This window comes from Pantherophis guttatus, chromosome 1 (assembly GCF_059756535.1).
Source record: "Pantherophis guttatus breed Tessera chromosome 1, ASM5975653v1, whole genome shotgun sequence".
Classification (NCBI taxonomy): domain Eukaryota; kingdom Metazoa; phylum Chordata; class Lepidosauria; order Squamata; family Colubridae; genus Pantherophis; species Pantherophis guttatus.
Genome location: NC_142063.1, coordinates 240,563,206 through 240,587,672, shown reverse-complemented (window position 1 = coordinate 240,587,672; position 24,467 = coordinate 240,563,206). Strand labels below are relative to the sequence as shown.

General features: G+C 37.8%; 1 long non-coding RNA gene across 2 annotated transcripts in view; it reads right to left on the bottom strand.

Annotated features, from left to right (window-relative positions):
• Positions 1-15,158: 15,158 nt before the first annotated feature.
• LOC117660788 (uncharacterized) overlaps positions 15,159-24,467 on the bottom strand; it is a 76,529-nt gene continuing 67,220 nt past the window's right edge. The window contains exons 4-7 of one of the 2 annotated variants that reach the window (XR_004589797.3): positions 23,872-23,952; positions 23,005-23,147; positions 21,475-21,625; positions 15,159-19,486 (exon numbers count right to left, since the gene is read on the bottom strand). This is a non-coding gene — a long non-coding RNA (uncharacterized LOC117660788). The remainder of the gene's footprint in view (positions 19,487-21,474; positions 21,626-23,004; positions 23,148-23,871; positions 23,953-24,467) is intronic. The other variant, XR_004589796.3, reaches the window with a different exon arrangement.

The window sequence follows — 24,467 nt, the reverse complement described above, 5'->3', positions numbered from 1 at the left end:
ACACTGAATGATTGTGGGTATTGATATCAATCCCCCAAAGGAAGCTAATACTAGGGATATGCTATTTTTCCCCAGACACAAGAAGGTAAAACTTACTTATTGGTTGGAAAATAAAATCAGAGGAACCTTTCCCATTAGAAAAAAAAATGGTTGTAGCAATGGACAACTCAAATCCTCCCTCCCCCAAAGGTGCTGTTTCAAAAGGTGCAACTGGACTTTCTTTGTTTTTCATTGAAGATGTTTCACTTCTCATCCAAGAAGCTTCTTCAGTCCTTGGAGGAGAAGTGAAACATCTTCAAAAGGAAAAATAAAGAAGTTTTTAAAGTTGCCTTTAAAAAAAAAAAAAAGTACCTTTGGGACAACCATGACCTGGATGACTGAGAATCTCCATAGACATTTTTAGGATGTGACAGAAATCAACTTTCTAGCTATCCTAAATGATTGTACCCTGATATCAGATTTGGAAGAGACTTTATAGGTCATCTAGTCCAACCCCCCACTCAAGCAGGAGCATTTCTGACAAATGGCAGTCCAATCTTTTCTTGAAAGTCTCAAGTGATGAAGCTCCCACAACTTCCGAAGGCAAGCTGTTCCACTGGTTGATTGTCCTCACTGTCAGAAAGTTCCTCCTCATTTCTAGGTTGAATCTCTCCTTGGTCAGTTTCCATCCATTATTCCTTGTCTGGCCTTCAGGTGCTTTGGAAAAGAGCTTGACCCCCTCCTCTCTGTGGCAGCCCTTCAAGTATTGGAACACTGCTATCATGTCTCCCCGGTCCTTCTCTTCTCTTCACTAGACTAGCCATGCCCAGTTCCTGTAACCGCTCTTTATGTTTTAGTCTCCAGTCCCCTAATCATCCTGGTTGCTCTTCTCTGCAGTTTTTCTAGAATCTCAACATCTTTTTTATAGTGTGGTGACCAAAATTAGATGCAGTACTCTAGGTGTGATCTTACTAGGGCTTTATATAACAGCTAACCAACAAATTAAGATTAACTATTGACGTAATCTTACCCAGAATTTTATCTGTATAGACCTATACATTGTTAAACTGATTAATGATTATAGTTCAATAACTGTCAAAGTACACATTCCCTAAAATAAAGCTAGCCAAGAAAGTTCAACCTATTCACTTTTGATTTCAAAAGAGCAAACTTCCAAACAATGAGGATAAATAGGTATGTGAAACAACTTTTGCCAATGAAGTGAATGAGAAATTTCACTTACACAAGAGCTGGGTGTGTGTTCCTTTTGAATCATAGCATAAACACTCCAATTAAACATGAGACATTATCAGTCAGAAAGCAGGAATTATATACACATCCATGCGTGAGTGTGAGAGACAGAGAGGGCTTTTATGGTCGTTCATCTTTGCATCTTTGCAGTTTGGGAAATCTGTGCAAAAATATCAAAAGGAAACTGTCCTGCCCACATTTAATTGCACCAAGTCAAAGGAATGTTTTAAAGGCAACCATTCAAAGCAGGAAACAAAAGGCAAGCATAGCACATCCCAGAAGTCCTGCTGTTATTCATTGATAAATTGTTTTCTGGCATTCACATTACCAAACACATTACAGAAGTTCTCCGCACCCCTCCAGTGTTATAGTTCAAGGTAATATGTGACAGACTTGAACATTTTAAAAGAATAAAATCTCCCAAGTGTGCCGATTATAGAGTTGCTCACTTAAAGATTACAGCAGCTTTTATATCGCTTGCAAAACGTGCAGTTTTACTGATAACTTCAAAAGTGCCACGTTACACATGATACCGAAAATTCCACGATCAACCAGCACATTCTCCTTCTTTCTTTTTTTCCCCCTTTTCTTTCCCGTTCCCTCGCTCGACCCCACCCCTCCTTTTCATTTAGCAATTGCAGGCTTTCCAAAGATCTTGAACTTGAAAAAGGTTAGACTTCAGAATGCTGGAGCAGTTTGTGAGCATCAGCAGATTTAGCTTGTAATTTCATTGATCTATGTGGGCTTGCTGTCTGCAAACCAGCTGCTGCACTGTTTCCCCACAGCTACTGATCTGAGTAGCATTGATTTTTTTTCCTTTACATTAACATAGCATTTCTTCTTTAATGGGCAATAAATGACTGGATGTAAATACAAACACTGCAACAATAAAAGCTGGACAGGGAGGGGACTGGCTCGGCCCTGTTTTTTATTTAGAGGGCTCTATTAATATTTGCCATTAAAATTAAAAGCAAGAAATATTGACCAGGATAATTCAATTTTGATTTTAAAACGAGTCTTTTCAAATATGTTGTTTCTCCCAAGAGAAATTGTTTTTAGCTGTATTTTGCTAACAGTCATATATTGCACTGCATATGGATATTGCTGCGGTGGCAGATAGATTTTCATAAGACTAAGAAGTAAAAGTATTATAACGTGCCTTGGCCCTTGCCCTTTGTGACTGCACTGTTAAGGTAATGAATTCTGACTATACCAGCTATAGTGATTTCTCAAAGTATGTTATCTCTTTCCTTGGCAATCATTAAAAAAAAAAACTGAATTTGAATATGCTTCAATGGAATGGGATATGTATTTGTCCAAGATAAATTAAAATACTAATGCAAAGCATACAGGTTTAATCCTTCAAAAGGTAATACACTGAAAACTCTGTAACATTTACCCTCTTTGCAAATATTAAAATTCATCCTCATATTCCCAGTTGGTAAAAGACGCTGCCTATGTCCTCCCTCTGCTTTATAGAATTGAATTTTATTTCATATAGAAAATTTTGGCACATATAATCACATATTGAAACCTTAGCTTCCACATTCACAAAGGTTTTATAGAAAAAAACTTCTCTGGAATATAAAGATTCCTTAATGAAAGAAAGGGAAGGGAAGGGAAGGGAAGGGAAACCTCTGTGGTATTATCCTATTTTGAAAACCTTGGAGGGTTGGTTTTATATTTAAAATATGAAATAAAATATTATCTTGCAAGACATCTTCTCTGACAGGGTGACATTCAATTTTTTTTCCCTACTAATTCTGTGGGCGTGGCTTGGTGGGAGTCATGTGACTGAGTGGGCATGGCCAACTTGACATCACACACGCATCACTCACTCACGCAAGGTGGGACGGCACCACCCCACCAAACCACGCCCATCAAGCCACGCCCACAGAACCGACAAAAAAGTTCAGCCAAATCTTCTAGTGTTCAACCTGGCTCTTCTTATCTCCTTTTTTTTTTTAATTTTTATTGAAAATTATTAAAAAATACAGAAAAAAATATAATAATATGGATAGAATTGCAGAGAGTAATATAATACATATAGAGTTTTAAAGTATCAATTTTCGCCTGGAGAAAGTACAAACTTCCATTAAGCTAACTCATCAAAAGAAAGGAAGGTTTAACCAGAAAAAAAATTCTCAATCGTCATGCAGTACTCCTGGAAGTATTTACCCACGTTCACATTAAGGTTAATATTTTCGTTCTTCTTAAGATTTCTTTTTTTGCAGCCAAGCATACCATCTGTCCCAGTTCCTATATAACCCCGATTCTTGTCTATCTCGCAAAAGTCCAGTAAGCTTGTCTGCTTCTGCACAGTCCATGATCTTTGCAATTAACGTAGCCTCCGATGGGATATTTTTAGATTTCCATTCTTGCACGAACGAGATCCTGGCTGCAATGATGATGTGGAGAGCGAGATACCAATTAGATTTGTTTAAATTCTCTGGTTTCATGCCTAGTAAAAACGTTTCCGGGTTCAAATCTATTCTACATCCTATGATTTCTAAAATCCATTTTTGAATTCTAGCCCAATATTCTTTTGCTCGGGGACAGGTCCACCAACTATGAAAGTAAGTTCCCATAGCGGCGTTGCATTTCCAGCAAACCGGAGAGGTCCCCGGGAACATCTTCGATAATCTAGCCGGGGGCAGGTGCCATCTATATAGCATTTTGTATATATTTTCCTTATAGGAAACTGACATTGTTAATTTTAAGGTTGTCCCCCAGATTTCTTCCCATTTTTCAAGTTCAATCGAGTATCCCAAATTTCTCCCCCAGGCAATCATTGAGTCTTTGATGACCTCCTCTCCAATCCAGTCCATTAAGAGGAATTGATAGAGTTTGGATAATACCTTCTCATCCTTCCCCAACAAGATCTTATCAAGTTCCTGTAGAGAATTATAAATTCCTCCTTTATTTTTATCCTGAGCTGTCCTAGATTGGATCTGATTGTATGACCACCAATCTAGCTCATAGCCTAATTCCCCCAGCATATTTCGAGATTTTACTTTGCCTGAAGGATCCAACAGAGCTTGGTAGATTAGTGGTTTATTTCTGTTGTAAAGAGTCGGGTGTGTCATTGCCTCTAAAGGGGAAAGCCAAATCGGAGTCATCAGGTAAAATTTATTTCTTATTCGATCCCATATGGTCATCAAAACCTTTTGAATAAAGTGGTCCATAAAATATTTATGTTTTTTGGGCCTTTCCTGACTCAGATAATAGTGCCACCCCTGTTGCAAATTGTGACCTTCCAAGCTAAGGATTCTCCTCCTCCTCAAGGCAATCCAGTCTCTGATCCAAGTTAAGACAGCTGCCTGATGATAAAGCTCCCATTTAGGTAGGCCAAATCCTCCCCTGGAAGGGGATTCTTGAAGCATTTTCAATTTAATCCTTGGTTTTTTATTCTGCCATACAAATCTACGTATACACTGATCTAAAGAATGAAAAAAATTTGTATCTACTAAAACTGGGGCTGTCTGAAAGAGAAAAATCCATTTAGGCAGGATATACGTCTTAACTACTGCAATTCTACCTAATAATGATAGCTGTAAACTTTTCCATCCTTCCAACATTTCTTTAGTTTGACTAAGTAGTTTTTGGTAGTTGTCTTCTTTAATGGTCGAGCATTTAGATGAAAGCCAAATTCCTAAGTATTTTAGTTTTTTGACTATCTGGATCCCTAGTTCTTCCTCTAACTGTGCTTTTTGATTCTTCGTCATATTTTTAATTAGGATCTTGGTTTTATCTTTATTTAATTTAAATCCCGCTACTTTCCCATAAGCCTCCAATTCCTGTAGCAGGATTGGTCCCGATTCCAAAGGTTCTTCCAAGACAAATATCAAGTCGTCCGCAAAGGCTTGGAGCTTAAACTCTTCCCCTCTGTTTCTTAGCCCTCTAATTCCTTGATTTCTTCTGACCTCATTCAATAATAACTCTAGGGTTAAAATAAATAAAAGTGGAGATAATGGACATCCCTGTCTAGTACCTTTACTTATATCAATTTTTTCAGACTCCTCCCCATTAATAAGTATTTTCGCTGTCTGTTTTGCGTATACTGTCCGGATTGCCCTGGTAAATCTTTCCCCGAATTCCATTTCGCTCAACTGTGCAAAGAGAAATTTCCAGCTCACTCTGTCAAAGGCTTTTTGTGCATCCACGGAGACCAGGGCCACCTGTTTATCAGAATTACACTCATAATATTCTAATATATTCATTATAGTTCTCACGTTATCTTTCAATTGTCTATGAGGTAGGAAGCCATTCTGGTCTCCGTGGATGTACTCATTCAGGAAAATTTTTAGTCTCTTCGCTAAAATCGCAGAGAATAATTTATAATCGGAATTAAGCAGGGAAATCGGTCTGTAATTTTTAATCAGAAGCGGATCAGTGCCTTCCTTTGGAATTAGTGTAATATATGCTTCAGACCAGGAGGGTGGCATTTGACCAAAGACCAGAACCTCATTAAATACTTGAGTCAAAAATTCCCCCAAAGTCTCAAGGAGGGCCTTATAAATTTCTACTGGCAGACCATCCGTACCTGGGGTCTTTCCCCCCTTTTGTTCCCTTAATACTAACTCTACTTCCTTCAAGGTAATCTCTGCATTCAATATTTCTCTCATTGGGGGTGGGACCTTCCGGGGATCCGCTCTAGCCAAATACTCTCTAATCTCCTGGTCCTGTTCATCTCCAGCTGAATACAAAGCAGTAAAATATTCTTGTATTATTTTTCCTTTCCCTTCCTTATCCGAAACACATCTTCCCCTTTGGTCCTTCAAACAAACTATCCTATTTCTCTCCTGTTGCTTCTTCAGTCTATAAGTAAGCCATTTTCCTGCTTTATTTGCATGCTCAAAATGCCTTTGTTTTGCCCATCTAATTTTAGTAGCCAATTCTTCCTGATCTAATAGGTTTAACTGGTGTCGGGTTATTTTCTTCTTCTCAACTAGTTTTAAGTTCCCTGGGTCTGTCTGCAACCTCGCTTCCACTTTCTCCAATTCACACCTCAATTTACTCCGTTTCAGTCTTTGGGTCTTCCTCTTTCCAATTATATGAGATGATACTACTCCCCTGATCACCACCTTCGCCGTATCCCAGATAATCTGTGGACTAGTATCCTCTTTCCTATTGACCCTAAAGAAAAAAACCATCTCCTCTTTTAGCTTTTGGAGTAAATCTTTGTCTTTTAATACTCCTACATCCATCTTCCATCTCTTTATTCTGCGGGCTCCTCTCCATACTATTTTCAACGGGTTATGGTCTGCCCAGTCATTAACCTCAATTGCCACATCTAACACCTGGTCACATAATCCTACAGTCATCCAGGCCATATCTAATCTGGACCAGGAATGATGTCTGGGGGAGAAATAAGTACCCTGTTTCTTTCCCGGATTTCTATCCCTCCATATATCTCTCAACCCTGTTACCTCTCTAATCTGTTTACAAATTTTTGGCAGAAGTTTCCTCCTCTTTTTCCCGGCTTTACCTCTCTCTGGTATATAATCCAAGTTTGGGTCTATAACCGCATTAAAATCCCCGAGCAAACAAATATTGGCATAGTTAACCTCTAATAGCTTCTGATATAATTTCCTGTAGAAGTTTACTTGGCATCCATTTGGGGCATAAATTCCAACCAACAAACATTTCCTTTGGTCCATTGTTACCTCTACCATCAGGACTCTACCTTTTTTCCCGGCATAAATTAATTTAGATTCTAAGTGTCCTTTTACATATATCACTACTCCCTTCTTTTTTTGATCTGCCAGGGAGGCATACAAATTTCCCAGTCTTTTATTCTCCAGTATCGCTTTCTGGTCTCCTTTTATATGAACCTCCTGCAGGCATATCATATCATAATTTCCTTTTACCAACCGGTTAAACACTCTCTTTCTCTTACATGGATTATTTAAACCATTAATATTAGCTGAAAATAAAGATACCCCCACCTTTCCCTTTATCATCCTCCTTACTACTTACTTATTACTTGCTCTCTGTTTTGTTTTTAGTCTGTCGGGTTCTCCTTGGGGAAAGGGGTTCTTTCCTTCCACCAACTCCTTCCCTCTCTATCTTTCTCTCCTTCCCATCTGTTCGTTCCTTAAATTCTTCATCCTCCTGTAGGTCTTCTAAGCTTCCATTTTCCGCTTCCCCCTCAGTCTCCAATTCATTCGCCTTAAAGTTTAGTTCATAGAAATCTCGTGCATCTCTCAAGTTCTCAATTTTAATCCTCTTATCTCGCAAAGTTATCAGTAAACCTTCCGGTATCAACCATCTATATAGAATTGCATTTTTCCTTAATTGCATCGTCAAAAATTGGTATCTTCGCCACTGCTCTCTAACTTTCCTAGGGATTTGCTTTAAAATCATAATTTGTTGTCCTTTATATGATATCACCTGGTCCCTTGCCTTCCTATAAACTTCCTCCCGTATATCCTTCTTACAAAATCGAATATGAATTTCTTGAGGCAAATTATGTCACTTTGCATATCCCGTAAATACCCTATAGGCCTCATCAATGTCTTTCATTATTAACTCCTTATCTTTTTCCAAGATTTCAGTTAAAATACTTCCAACTACTTCTCTCACACATTCTTCTTTATCTTGAACCACATTCTGCATTCTTAGGAAAAAGGAGGAGCGCTCCATCTGTAAGAAAATTATTTCTTCTTCCATAATCCTCGTAGTTGCGGCCTGTTCACGTTCCAGTCCTGCCAAGCGTTCTTCATATCTGTTAGTACGGGCTTCCACTTCGTGAAGTCTTCCCTCTTGTTTAACCATTACCTCTCGCACTTCTGTCAATTGTTCATTTAATATTTTAATGTCTCCCCGCACCGCTCCCATTTCACTTCTCAAATTCATCGTTAAGTCCTCAAAATTTTTCATCATTACCTCTTGCATCGTCTGCATCATTCCCTGTAAATTCTGTAATGAGGGGGACTTTCCCAATGTATTTGCATCTTCTATAGGTTTAGATGACATTTGGGATGATAATACCGGCGATGATGCCGAGGGGGGCAGTAAAACTTTCTTGTTCCCTTTAGTAACGGTTGTAACTGCTGCAATGGACATCTCTCCTTGAGGTCCTCCTTGATTTTTATTTGGAGACCAAAAGTTCTTCCAACCCAGCATACACACTAAGTTCTCTCCACTTTTCTGCTTACTTAATTTTTCTCTTCCTCAAATTCTCTATTTATCAATTAATTTAAATCAGCTAAGTATATAGATATATTAATTATTTTCTACTGTAACAATAGTAAATCTTATTTAAGTTTCTATTCAGCCTGATATATCACTCAGGCCTGATCAGTAAATAAAGGTTGAAGAAAGGAGGGAGAGTACTGTCAAAGATTAACCAAAAAGGGGAGGAAAGAGGAAATGAGGAGGACCAAATCTTTAGATTTTAAATTTCCTCTAAGTACAGCACGAAGTTTCTTTTGGGGTTTCCAAGTCTGCCACTAGATGGAGTTGCTGATCTTATATTGCCGACAGTTCCAAGCAAAGACGTTTTCAGCTACAAACATAGAGTACCAGAAAGCTAGTGATTCAGCTTAATAAGGGAGATTATTGATAGTTTGTCCCGGATTTATAAGTTTATGGTAGAAAAAGAAAAGTCCACAGCCAAATCCGATAATCCAATCAAGGAGATAGCAGATGCAAAGGAGAGAAAATTTACACTCTGTTACCAGCTCTTCCCCTATTAAATAGGCAGATTTCTTCACTGTCTGGGTTACTCTCACTCAGCCGCTGATCAAGTGAGGCTGTTTCGCCTTGCAGCTTGTCCCGGCAATTAGAGCTTCACCCTCTCTCTCTCCATGTTCCTCACCTCCGAGTTCAAAAATCAGAGTTCTCCAATTCTCCAGCTCTCTGCAATCGGCTTCCTATCCAACACGATGAGTCATTCCTTTGGGGCCGCCATTCCTCGGCGCCCTCTCCTTGACTTCAGAGACCGAAGGAGGATCAAGCCTTCAGCGCGCGGGATCGCCACATCCATGCGCGCCCTGCACTCCTCACTCTCCCCGCTCCCTCCAGGGGCGGTTTCGGCAGAAAAAGAAGCCGTCTGAGTCAGGGAAAAGAAGATCAGGTCAGGAGTACTTTTCCTATCCTTCTTCTTCTTATGGTGACGTCACCGGAAGCCCTTTTTCATGTTTGCTCTGTGCGTATGAGCCCGAGAAGGAGAGATGCAGCCACATTGAATGCTCTGCCTGTCCCTTTAGGGTACTTCGACCCCCAGGAGGAGGGAGGGGGACCATAAAGGGACAGACTGCGGCAGTGGTCTTCTGAGCAGCTCCGCTGTGAATGGAGGGAGAAAAGTTCAGCTTCTCTCTGCAGCAGCATTCAACGTGGCTGCTTCTCTCCTCCTTCTTGGGCTCATACACACAGAGCAAACATGAGAAGGAGGTGAGAAGCAGCCAAGTTAAATGCTGCAGCAGAGAGAATCTGAACTTTTCTCCCCCCCTTCACAGTGGAGCTGCTGCTACCTTTATGGTCCCCCCTGGCCCCTCCCTCCCAGGGACTACCTTAAAGGGTTAGGCTGCAGCAGCTCCACTGTGAATGGGGGGAGAAAAGTTCAGATTCTCTCTGCTGCAGCATTTAACTTGGCTGCTTCTCACCTCCTTCTCATGTTTGCTCTGTGTGTATGAGCCCAAGAAGGAGGAGAGAAGCAGCCACGTTGAATGCTGCTGCAGAGAGAAGCTGAACTTTTCTCCCTCCATTCACAGCGGAGCTGCTCAGAAGACCACTGCCGCAGTCTGTCCCTTTATGGTCCCCCCTCCCTCCTCCTGGGGGTCGAAGTACCCTAAAGGGACAGGCAGGCTGCTGCAGCTCCCTTCCAAGCAGGCTCCCTTCCCTTCGCTATGAAGGGAGGAAGAAAAGTTTGGCCAAGTCTTCTCCTCCTTCTCGGACATACACACAGAGTGGAAGGGGTGAGCGGCGAGCGGGCAGAAATGGGCAGGGCCCACCAGGAGTGGTTTTTATCGGTTCGGTGAACCACTTCAAATCATCGCTACCGGTATGTGCGATCCAGTCTGAACTAGTCGAATTCCACTCCTGTTCTCTGATATTGGAACCTGAAGATTAGAAGGCTTCAAAAGGGCCTTTCAAAGGTTCTCCCAGAATTTTTCCATCACCATTAATGTACTAAATAATTAGAACATCTAGAGAATAAAATATATTCACTCTCATTGTAGGTGAACACAGCTTCTTACTTCAGAATCTAGGCAATTTGTTTATACTCTTTTGACATATTTTATGAAAAGTGTTACACAAATACAAAATATGAATATTGATGTGTGTGTATATACTCATATTTATTAAACACACTGCAGTAACAGTATACATATATACTTTTAGGGATATGTTCACAATTACACGGGAAGAAACCCGAAATATTAACTGTACATATATATATATATATATATATATATATATATATATATATATATATATATATATATATATATATATATATATATATATATATGTCAGTGGTGAAATCTAAAATTTGTTACTACTGGTTCTGTGGGTGTGGCTTGGTGGGGGGGGTAATGTGACTGGGTGGGCGTGGCCATTTTTTTTTCTTTTAAAACCATTTTTTCTACAACCTCTTCGGCGAAGAGGTTGTAAAAAAATGCTTTCAAAAGGCTCTGACGATCCCAGCTGAGTTGCCTGATCAGCAGAAGCTTTTTTTCTTTTAAATGCCTCTGACGATCCCAGCTGAGTTGCCTGATCAGCAGAAGCTTTTTTTCTTTTAAAAGCCTATGCCGATCAGGAAACTCAGCTTGGATCGTCAGAGGCATTTAAAAGAAAAAAAGCCTCTGCTGATTAGGCAAGTCAGCTTGGATCATCAGAGGCATTTAAAAGAAAAAAAAACCTCTGCCGACCAGGCAATTCAGCTTGGATCATCAGAGGCATTTAAAAGAAAAAAAACCTCTGCCAATCAGGCAACTCAGCTGGGATCATCAGCTGATGATCCCTTTGACGATCCCAGCTGAGCCATGCGATCATCAGAGGCTTTTTTTTTTTACTTTTAAAAGCATTTTTTCAGCCGAAGAGGTTATAGAAAAAATGCTTTTAAAAATTAAAAGAAAAAGCCACTGATGATTGTGCGGCTCAGCTGGGCATGAGGCTGATTTTGTACTTTTTTCCTGCATAGGCAAGTTAACTTAAAAAGGCAGCATTGCAGCCATTAGCCACACTAAACCTTCCATTGGATTTTCAGCTGACTCTGCACCAGAAGGCAAGACAAGAAATAATGGAAACTGATCAAAGAGAGAAAGAACCTGGAATTAAGGAGAAATTTCCTAACAGTAAGAACAATTAACCAGTGGAACAGAAGATGTAGGTGCTTCAACACTGGAGGCTTTTAAGAAGAGATTGGATAGTCACTTGTCTGGAGTGCTTGGGCAGGGGGTTGGACTAGAAGACTCCCAAGGTCCCTTCCAGCTCTATTATGATTGATGCTTTGAAGTGAAAGAACACAAATAAACCTTAAATCAGGGCTCTTGACACTAGCAATATCCACAAACTGCTTAGGTTAAAGCATGGGTCTCCAAACTTGGCAACTTCAAGACTTGTGGACTTCAACACCCATGGATGGCTGGAGAATTCTGGAAGTTGAAGTCTGCAAGTCTTCAAGTTGCCATGTTTGGAAACCCTGTGTTGTCTCCCCTACAAGTAGCCCCCTCCTTTTTTTCTGCTGAAACTTTCAGCATCTGGCACCTATAATATGGTCTCATAACCTTTGCAGCTCTAGAGTTGAACCCAGTCAGCCAGCTATGCTTTCACTGGACATCTTTCATTCACAGAGTAAGAGAGGTAGAAGAGGACATTTAGGCCACTGAGTCCAACCCCTGCTCTATATCTAACTCCAAGCTAAAGAATTCACCAAATTACTGACCTGGGGCTGAAAACTTCCCAAAAAAGAAGGTTCGTGATAACAAATGTTACCTGGTTTTTCCTAGCATTCAACTAATATCAGCTTTCGTATCCCTTAAGACCATTATTCTGTGTTCTGTACACAGAACAATAGAAGACAGGAAAGTTTGATTCTGTCTTCTGGGGTATTATTTATTCCATTCATCCATTTACATCATCTACAAATATGAAATATTTTTAATTGTTGAAAAGTATCTTGTCTTGTGCTGAACCTCACTTGATATGTCACTCTGCATGAATAAGAAACCATTGGTGAGAATTTTATGAGTTCAGTTTTCAAACCAGCTGTGGATTGTCTACTAGACATGCCATCCAGCTCATATTTTAACTATCTTGTTAATTAGAATGTCACGGGGCACTTTGTCAAATGTTTAGCTCAGATCAATATATATTACATTTACAGCATTTCCTCAATCAGCTGAGGAAGTTATTCAATTTAAAAAATGAAATGGGATTACTGTAGCAAGACTTGGTCTTTACACATTCTTATTTACTTCTAATAATCAGTACTATCAACCATTTTATGATTTATCTGAGAATATTTTAAATACAAATATCATACCGATAGGTCTGTAGTTTCTCAGATTTTCATTTTTCTCCTTTTAGAAAGCATACTTATGTTCCCTTTTACTCTGTCTTCTAATATGTCACTTGTCAGGATTTCTTCTTGAAACTTGGCCAGACCATCAACAATCCCTAAAATATCTTCAAAGTTAGTAAGTATTCCCTAACCGTGTTTTCTGTCAAACTCAGATTTGAATCCTGTTCCTTCAAACTGCGTGCCACAATTACTTGGCAAAATGTATGGATTTATTTTGGATAAGATTGAGTCTAAATATAAATTGAATATTTCTGCCTGTTATTTCTTCCTTACTAATCTTTTGCCATCTTTGCTGAACAGTTAACTCTATTTCTCTTCTATTTTCAATTTATATGAAGAAGCTCTTTTTATTCTTAGCATCTTTTGGCCATCTCAATTTATTCCGAGCTTTAGCTTTTCCAACATCATCTCAACAAATCCAGCTGCCCATATGTATTTCTCTTTCAATTGCCTTTTTTCCCCTAAATTTCAGATTTCCATTACTTTGGGGTATTCATATTCATTTGTACTTTATTTCATTTTTTATTAATATAATTGTTTTTAATTTCTTCTGTTTTAAGAACTCCCAAACATTTTGAGCTCATTTTCACGATTGTTATCAGTCTTTCAAAATAAGCAGGGCCAAGAAATTGGCATGGCGGGAATGCTTTTTATTGTTGTAGGGTAAAGTAATAAGAGTCTTAAAACCTGACCGATCTTATATCAAACAAGAGCAAAGTGGGATTTTTTGGGATTTCTTTCTTATGGCCTTCTCAATCTCAGGACTGAGTAATCTTTTCGAAAAGTTGCTCCTTAGCATTTCACCCATTCCTTCCTTATCTTAAAGGGCACAAACAAATCCTTCCTTCATATCTGGAGACAGTTTGGGCATTATTAGTATAACAGAAGTGGAAGGGACCTTGGAGATCTTCTAGTCCAAACTGCTGTTCGAAAAGGAGATCCTATACCAGTGATGGCTAATCTTTTTGCCATCATGTGCCAAAAGCCGGGGAAGTGTGGTGTGGGTTGTGGTCACGCGTGCCCACACCCATAATTCAATGCCCCCCACATCCTGCCCCCCGCACATGCACACGCGGCTCCCTGCACTCCCCCCGCTTTTGGCACGCGATGGCAAAAAGGTTACCGGTGGGCCCGGTAGGCTCATTTTTCACCCTCCCCAGGCTCCAGAGGCTTTCTTGGAACCTGGGGAGGGTGAAAACGACCTTCCCCACCCCCCCACCCCTGAGGCCTTCCGGTAGCCCTCTGGAGGCTGGAAACGGCCCGTTTCCTAATTTCCGGTGGGCTCACAAGGCCTGAAAATCAGCTGGCCAGCGTACGCATGCACACTGGAGCTGAGCTAGGGCAATACTTGCATGTGGCTCCACATGCCACCTGTGGCACGCGTGCCATAGGTTTGCCAACACGGTCCTATACCATTCTAGATAAATGGCTGTCTGATTTCTTCTTAAAAAACCTCCAGGGTATGATTTGTTTTGTAAGAGGAAGTAAGATCACTGGGGACTTTTTGTAAAGTATAATAATTAAAAATATTGGTGTTAATATGCTGGTGCTCAGAGCATGGGAAATAAAAATCCATTGTTATTACAAAGGGGATTGTTCTTAAGACTGAAACAAAGCATTATACAATTTGATCAAGGGAATGAATTTGGTAGGAAATTGATTTTACAGGAGATGATAAGTATATAGAGCTTATATGTAATGGTTAAGGCAACAGGCTAGAAACCAGGAGATCGTGAAAACCAGCTCGGTGTCCTTAACACAGTCACTCTCTCGCAGCCCTAGGAAGCAAAACACTTCTGAAAACATTGCCAGGAAAACTGTTGGGATATGTCTAGGCAATCGCTAGGAGTTAATGCTGATTTAAAGGTGCATACACACTCACATTTTTATTACTAAATTTGTTTGCCATTCATCTCACAGCAACATGCACATATTTATAGACCGAAACCTATTTATAAGCTTCCAATCTATAACTGATCAGAGTGTTTATTTGCTAAGTGATTTTCTCTGCTGTAGTTTTATGTGAAGAGGACAATTTAAATGATATTTCTATCTGCTTCAGAACATAGAATATATTTTAACATTCAGGTTGAACACTACTATTTTTTTCCTCTGCATGAAATCTCTGGTAAATAGTAATTGTCTAAAACATGTTTTACAATGAAACAAAATGAAAATAAGAGAAAATAGACTGTAAGGGTAGGTCCTCTAATCATATTAATACTAGTTCAGTTACGTTTCTCCTAAATAATCTTATATTACAGAAGATGGGTGCAGGGAAGCCTAACTCATAGTCCTGCATTATACTGGAGATGGAAATTATCATTATTTTCATTCTGTGTTCTGTTCCTGTTCAGAGCTTTCCAATCTGTAAAGTAAATGCAACTGAAAAATGTAATGTATAAATACTGTTTTATTGTTACAACAATTACCTTTTATCCAATTTTGTGACTTAGGGAGATGGTGGACAATAGAGACAATGAAAATTCCAATACACTTTAGGTACAAGTTTGATTTCAACACTTGGGATTTATTTCAGAATGCATAAATTACCATAGGAGGACATGCACTTGCAGAAATTAAATTATGTCAGAAATACTGACAAATGATATTCAGAGCATACTCCTAGCCCCACGCTAACACCAGTTCAACTTTGACGCCATCAAAAATTACATGTTCCTTTGCACTGGAGGCAGCACCACAAATGATAAATAAATGATAAAATGTCTTCAACTCAAGAAGTCCAACGACAAGGGGAAAGCACAGGGCAGTTTTGCAGTTCATCATTGTTAGTTTATCTAACCTGAGCAGTCCACTTTATTTTGAGAACTGTTGTCTGTGTGCCCTTGAAAAAAATACAGTCAATATATTCAGCCTGGAGTTTCACCAATCATGTTCTGTTGCTTTTTAAATTTGCCAAATTATGTTTCTGTGGAGAAAAAAAATGTTCCAAAAACTCTGCTTATACCTCTGGTCTAAATCAACTCCAGCTGGATGTGAGGATTATTGAGAATGACTATAGTTGCAGCCTCAAACATCTGGAATCATTGGCTCAAAGTAACAGAACGATATAAAATTATATCTATCACTTTGTGATTATTTCCAAAACAGAAAGTTCAATGTCAAATTAAAAATGTGGGATCTTCACTTTGGAAAGAAATTTTACAATTGATTTTCAACCACTTTTAACATTTATGGCTATCTCTAGGACAATATGTTATAGCTATGAACAGCATGAAAATGCCTTGAGTTTCATAAGGCAGGATTAGAAACCAATGTTTCATGCCTCTCCAACAGCAGACAAATTTACAGTTCAAAATCTATAATATTTTGGGATGAATAATTTAAACATACATTTTGGAAACCTTGCTGTTTGTTATTTTTTAAAAAAACATTTTTTAATCCAGAGCTATGGTGTACAATGGAGACCAATGTTTCCCAACCTTGAAAATTTTAAGACATATGGACTTAACTCCCAAAATTCTAGAGCCAGCATGGAAACTTTATATAAAATATGAGTATTGACTTTAAAGAATACTGATTTTATAAGAATTTCTGATTTCCATTATAATGAGGCTTTGTAAAAGCTAATCTATGCTTTTTGTCTCTATCATTCCAGGAAGAAGACTGAGAAATAATTTTCGATATGCATTTTATTTTTATTTGCAAAACATTGGGCTTTATCTTTTATAATATCCATTGCAATATTCACAAATATCTAATTAGCTTGGAACCTAGTTCAATTTTTTATATATCCATGCCATTTTTCTTTCCTATTAATATTCCCATATGAAAATACTTACATCATGCTGCTAAATTGTTTTTCAAAAGAATCTTCTTCCATATTAATTGTTACATTTCATAAAATCCATCAAAATTTCAGACAAAATTACAAAAATATATCATATCTCACATGACCTATGGCAAATAGAACAAAATGCCCCGAATATGCCAAAGCTGAAGAAATGCACTCCCATTAATATTAGATACAGGAGTACTTATGAAGAAATTAACATTAGTTACTAAGAAATCACTTTAAAATATTACTGTCATATAGAGGTACAACAAATTAAATTAACAAATAAAAACTATATTGCAATATATCAACCTTAGTAGCAAACCTATAGCCAATAAAAGCCATAAAATGAAGCATAATAAGTAAAAGGAATTTTGAAGAAAAATACTTTCCTAAAGTTATGAGGAAAGAAAAAAAATCAGAAGCAAGGAACTTAGTATAAATGTTGCACATTTACTTTATAATGTTCTCCCTAAAATTAACCTATAGATGTCATTGTCATCTTGGTTTAACTTTCAATCTTATTTTTATTTCATCAAACGTTATTGCATGGGATCCCTATTCTGTTCTGGACAAAACTGTAAAATGTTTTGCAGCTTGGGACATGTAACTATATGGCTATCTCTTGCTGAATTTTTCAATTCAAGTTTTATCATCATCTTCCAAGATCTTGCTCTACAACCTTATTAATGGATGACTACCCTCATCACCACCCCATTTCAAACTCCAGATAAAGAAAGACCTGTCAAGTCTTTTAACATTGTTTATCTGCTTTTTTGTTTGTTTGTTTTATTGCATGGGTTTTTAAAAATGTTTCATCTCTATATTAATTTTTCTTTGTTCATTGCCCTAAGAGCTGTTGAAGGCCAGGGGAAGGGGAGGGGAAGGGAATGGGAGGGCAGGGGGAGGGAGGGAGGGAAGAAGGAAGGGAGAAACAAATATTTCATTTATAATGTGCCCACCACCAGGTTGCAGTCCAATCACAGTAAAGATTAACAAATAACAACTTAGCTGCAGTTAAAAAAAAATACCCATGGATAATAAAATCAATGCATACCAAATATTTTCTCCTTTTAAAAACTCCTGTGAATGGAAGAGTAATCATATTTGTCAGTGAATTGACTCCAGAGGACATGTTAACCCTCACAAATGCTTTGCTAACAATTTGGAGCTGGTACACTTATTTTAAGGAAATTTCACATTATGTAACTTTGACCGTTCAACCATTACAGTTTAGTTAACTAAGACCCATCAGATTTTCTGTGATACAGTCGCCACTTAAACTCTCCAAGTTTAAGCAGAGAGAGTCAAACTTTTTTTCAGGTGTTTGCCTGAATGTATGAGCGCTTAAAAATGGGAACAGGATAAGGCTGGCCAAACATCTATGCGTTGAACTAATAGACTGAAGAACAGTTGTATTTGCTTGTATGGATGGAAATTGTGAATACAGTTCTTTTCACTAATCAGGTAGATCATTTTTAAACTTCGTTGATGAATATTCGTAATCAAAGAAATGCAAGGTCTATCTTCAAAGATTGACAAACCTTAACCCATTCAACTAACATCTGAAGAGACCCCAGTTATGTTTGGGAAGCAGAGTTTCTAACTTTTTATATTAACCTTGACTTCTTCTTGAATATCAAAATAAATTTGGTTGCGCATGCACTTTTATGTGGGATGTGTTGCCAAATAAAAGAGCGTTATGCACAACTTGGATTCAAGATATATAAAATATTCTATGTAGCAAACATTTTTAAAGTACCTAGATACAAGTATCATTTTATTCTTAGGTCAATTTCACACTACTGGCATTGATCATATATTCCTCTTGAGTACAGCTATTCAAATGTACAAGTTTGAAGTAAGGAAAAAGATTATGGATCATCCATGACTATCAGTTCCTAACCTGGTCTTTCAGGACTTCCAACAGCACACCCGTCGCTGTGTAACTGATTCAGCAACCTGCTACAATTGCCCCCTTCTTCCTCTTCCTTCCATATTTCCCAGAAGTAGAGCCTTCTGTAGGAAGCTAGGTTGTGTAATGTATGCAAAGTGGGATACTTTGAATCTGGTCATTTGTGTTTTGTGAAAAACCTTGGGTTGATTTATTTGATGATTAACTTGTAACATTTTTTAGCTATCCATGGTGTTTCCATGAATCTTCTCCATTAACAAAGTTTGATGCCTCAATATTCTTCCTATCCTGCTTCTTCAAAGATAACTTTCACTTTTACAGTGTGCCACAGAAACACCATCACTTGATCAGTTCTGATTTTTGCAGGTACAGAAACATCATGGTATTTAAATATATTTTCCAAAGCTTTCTTGGCTGATCTGTCAAGTACTAAAAATAAATTCCATTGAATCTTATTAGATATGTTTCCTATTTAAGAATATAATTTTCTAATTAATTAAGCACACTTACCCTGCACCTACACATACCCCAGAAGTGCAAAAATGAGGTTTCGTTCCATTGTGAATATCCGCTTTTGAAAATAAGGATTTCCACTGATAAAAAATATGATAGCTAGTGGCATGGAACTAAAGATGTGAAATATCAGCCAAATTAAACAAATCAATTTTCACTTTGACTAAAAAATAGTTATACAACAGAAACATTATGATTCATAATAATGCAGACCAAAATACAATATGAAGAACTGTACCTATAAAACCCACATGCAAAGTACGGGATGCTTACAAATACTCAACATGCTGACAGGAAGTGACAGAACAACACATCACTTTTACTGTAGACCTTTAAATGAAAATATTTAATGTCAACGTATATCTTGCTTGAAGGGCCAAAGAAATTTTAAGTGGCCAATGATCAAATCCTCCATAAAACAATATCTTCTAATTAAATCTTCATGTACCTTTTTATGTGACATTTCACTAAGTCATCATAGTTTGGGTCCAAAAGACACCTTCAGGAAAGAACAAGTTAGAGAAAGGTTACAGGGTTTTTTTTTTTTTTGACTGTGGAAAACCTTTAAAATATGAAATAGGGAGATATTATTGCCTTATCCACTCTGACCTCTTTCTCAACACAGCATATGTGAAATAAAGTGCTCCTACTAAAATTCCCCATGGCTTTTCACCGAGTTTGTAATAGATGAGTAAATAAGGCATGAAACAGACAATACAAGATGTGACAAATACTAGGCCTTACTAAAGACTCTGTTGAGATCCAGACATTGACTCAGTACTCTTTTTTTCACCACTTGAACTTTTACCAATGTCATGAAAATGTGGATTAGAAAAGTATTGTGCTGAATCCAAAGCTTTGGACTATCTTCTCCAAGTTACATTTTTGGCTCTGCAATATATTAGAGATCTAATATGCCAAAGAAATAATGCCTGACTGCTTCTGAGTCATCTCAATAATTTTGGAGGATTTCACCCCAAAGAGACAGATAATATGTGTCACCATCTATTGCTAGTATAAGGGCCACTTGCACATGCATGTATACTTACTATCATTCCTTTGCTTTAATTCAAAAGTTCATGTGTCACTATTTTGTGACAAGTTGTTAATAAATATTCTAAAACAGGGATCTCCAGCACCCTCAGAAATGCTTGCAATACTGACACAGTGGTAAAGTACAAAATATCCATTTATATTGGTAACGTTGAACTGTAGCACTATAGAGTGTCTCAAGTGGAACCTCAAGAAAGACCCTATTGGTAACTAGGCATATATTCCAAAAAGTAGTGAGCAGAAAAACAGGTCATGGTATACTGCAAGAAAGTGCTTTTCTTTTCATTCAATGTTTTAATTAAACGTAATTTTATAAAAATAAAATTAGATGGAATTAGAAGACATGGAGACAAAAAAAAAAAAAATGAAAAACGGTTGTAGGAACTGGGTGTAGCCAGTCTAGAGAAAGTAAGGACTAGAAGTGACATGATAGCAGTATTCCAGTATTTGAGGGGCTGCCACAAAGAAAAGGAGGTCAAGTTATTTTCCAAAGCACCAGAAGGCAAGACAAAAAACAAGGGATGAAAACTAATCAAGGAGAGAAGCAACCTAGAATTAAGGAGAAATTTCCTAACAGTGAGGACAATTAACCAGTGGAACAGCGTGCTGTCAGAAGTTGTAGGGGTTTGTCACTGAAGGTTTTTAAGAAAAACTGGACAACCACCTATGTGAAATGGTGTAGGGTCTCCTGCTTGAGCAGGAGGTTGGACTAGAAGACATCCAAGGTCCCTTCCAACTATATTCTGATTGATTGGAATAGGCAAGTTTGGTGAACATCAACAAATATGTCTTTGAGCACTTGGTTAATTTCAAGCCCCAAACTTTTTAAAATACGTTGTCATGTTTTAGATTTAAAAAAGCAAACAAACCCTAAATACCCATAAATTTGGGTGGAGTAGATATTGATAGGCATCATAGTCTAGAGGTCCATCTCATATATTCTGATGTTCTGGTCAGGCAAATATCCTGCCTGTGATCCCAATGACACAGATGAACATCCAGGTGGCCTCAATGACTCTCTAAAGAATGTAAATGACCAGCTGTCTGCAAGGAGTATAAATCCTTCCATTCCCTACCATCCAGTCAGAGCTGAAGAAGCTTCTCGGATGAGAGGTGAAACTTCTTCAAAGAAAAACCAGAAAGTCCAGTTGCCTCTTGAAAAGAGCACCTTTGGGACCTGCATGACTGAGACTCTCCATAGACATCCTGCCTTAAACCACAAGACAAAGATTATTATTCTGTGCCAGTTCAGATAATGAAATCATTATGATCTTCACTTTTTTCATCATAATGACTATTTCTTCTGGACATTCATGAGAACCAAGCACATTATTTATGCAATCTAATTGTCTACCATAACACTTTTAGGCAATGTTGATGATGTCAGAACACAGCATTGAAGAATTAATATATAACAAAAATTACATTTCTTACCATTTTTAAGAACCTGGGTTTTTTTAAAGATCATATCACTTTTTATTGCATAGGCCAATAAGGGCCATTAAGCAACAATTGGTCTCAGAATCTTTAGAGTCAATCACAATGTAGACTTCACTAGGGATCTCATTTTCCTTCCACACTAGATCTGCAGGGCAAAGAAGACAAATGAACTATGAAAAATATAATCATGACTTTTACTGTTGCTTTTTGTCATAAAAAATCCATTTATCTAAATTCCATTAAAAGGCACATTTGGCTGCCAAGAGCATAAATATATACTTTTCTCATTTTTACAATTTTTCAATGTTCCCCTCCAAAAATCTTTCACATTTTCTTCCAAATAACATATTTAAAAGACATTTCAAGTCATAATCTTAACTATTTTGTTTACGTCCCCATATAGTGATAAATATACTGAAATTAGGTGTGTGAAATCAGGTTAAATACAAGATTTATCAAGATGTAGATAAGATAGATTTTGCTTCAACTGTACTTACAAACAGTAAAATAAAGTTTATTTAAAGAACTATTTTTAAGTAAATATACAGCAACACACTTCCATTTCATTATTAAATAGATGGTGGGCATGCTTAAAGGAGAAGTGCTCCATTCATATTTGGTAATTTTGTGTTAGAGGAAATAAAGATTTAACTGGTCAACTTGATTCCACATACACATTACATACATGTTCAGCAAACCTTCATTTGGGGCAATTACATGATATATTTAAAAATGAAACAATCACAAAAACTAGAACTCGATGAATATGCTATAAAGCTACTAAACCATTTCTCTGACAAGCATTTTGGGTTAAGTACAGTAAATCTTCCTAATCGCTTTGGCATCAAAGCCAATAGTAACTCTAGATGTAGTATTCTACCATCAGGTTTTCAAAACTTACGTCCCTTCAAACTACACATTTGTAATTGCCTATTACAGCTGTATTAGCCTGAGACTTCCCAAGAAAAATAGTGTCAGACTCAAAGGGCCAGCTTCAGACTGAACATTCAAATACCTTTCATCAGTGATGTTATCTATGTGTCGTCATCAAAATTAATAAGTCTTAAAGATTATTTCAGATGTTATTTATTTATTTATCAAATTTCTACACCGCTCATCTCTAAGTGACTGTGGGCAGTTTATAATAAAAACATAGTAGTATATAGTATACAGAAAGCATAGTTAAAACAAGGATAAAATGAAGATGTATAAAAAAGTTAAAAGAGGTAGCAGGGGCATCCTCAAGTCTCCAACTGCCCCCAGTTTGTGTATCATTCTTAGACCTTCAGAGATTGACAGAGCCAACCTTGAAATTCTTCCAGAAAGCCAGAAGAGTGGGGGATGGTTTCACCTCTTGGGTAAGATGTTCCATAGGGTGGGGGGCAATAGCAGAGAAGATTTTTTTTCCTAAATCCTGTCAGTTGAAATTCTTTGACTAACAGGATCACAATATATACTCTAGCCTCTAGATGAGATGGACAGTGCATAAATAAAATTAAATAAATAAATAAATAACCACCTCACCTGGTGGGACAGGTTGATCTAATTGGGATGAGACAGTTCCAATGCAGACACAGATCCTGGCTCAACTTGCTTTTTCAAATCTTTAGTCCACTGATAGCAGGCAATACTAGCCATTAGATTTTAAGTTCTTTCTGTCCTCTTTCCTTCAAGGATAATATGAAGCAGAAGACACCATAAGGTAAAGATAAAGGTTCCCCTCGCACATATGTGCTAGTCGTTCCCAACTCTAGGGGGCGGTGCCCATCTCCGTTTTAAAGCCGAAGAGCCAGCGCTGTCCGAAGATGTCTCCGTGGTCATGTGGCCAGCATGACTAAATGCCAAAGGCATACGGAACACTGTTACCTTCCCACCAAAGGTGGTCCCTATTTTTCTACTTGCATTTTTTACATGCTTTCAAACTGTTAGGTTGGCAGAAGCTGGGACAAGTAACGGGAGCTCACCCCATTACACAGCACTAGGGATTCGAACCGCTGAACTGCCGACCTTTCGATCGACAAGCTCAGTGTCTTAGCCACTGAGCCACTGTGTCCCTATGGAAGAAACCATAGCTAACAAATAAAGAAATTAAAGAGAACGAACAACAGTGAAAAGTTCAGCCTGTTCTATTGAAGTAAATATCCTTCAAGGAAAGACATTTTGTTCCCTCGCTTAAAAAAAATAAAAACCAAGTACAACAAGCAAGGTTTATGGAAAAACATTTCTATTCTACATATAGTTTTGGCTTGCTTCCACAAAATGAAGAGTACAATTGCTTCAATTTAATTACTACCCCATGAAGCATTCTGACAGCCCCAATGCAATGCTTAGCAAGCGTTTTGCCTCAGACAGCTTCAAGATGTATTGCAGCGCTGAAATTACAATACATACCCTGACTTGTTCTGTCATCCGACTTTGAGAAAGCAGCAAGCTTGTCTCTTTAATAAGCTGTCTGATATACCACCCATTTCACTGTAAAAACAGAGGTAAAATGTAAGTAGCCATAAGTTACCAGTCATAAAGCTTAATTTTATAATACATACAGGGCTATTAGAAGTATGTGTGGGCCTGCATACATAGGCACAAGCAATCCGTGTTTCATTTGCTTAATAGGTAGATTGTTCAACATCAATCAGGAAAAGCAAAGGCGCACCAGTTTCCAATTTAAAGTCAATATGTTACCAAATCAAGAATGAAAAAGAAATGAGCAAATGATAGTCTGTCTTTTTAATGAGCAGCCTTTTTTTTCTTTATTAAAATACAAATTATCTCACATTTACTTCAATATGTTGAAAAGGCATCTACTTTTCAGGTTTGGGTATATGCCAATACATTTAATCAATTAATTGATGGATTAGTTAGTTAAAGGGCACATGATAAATCAAGGTGCAATTTTTTTTCACTGGTTGACAGCCCTATTATAAAGAATAGAATGCACACATACACACTCAGGCACACCCCTGTTTGTTCCCAATCTAGGGCCTGAA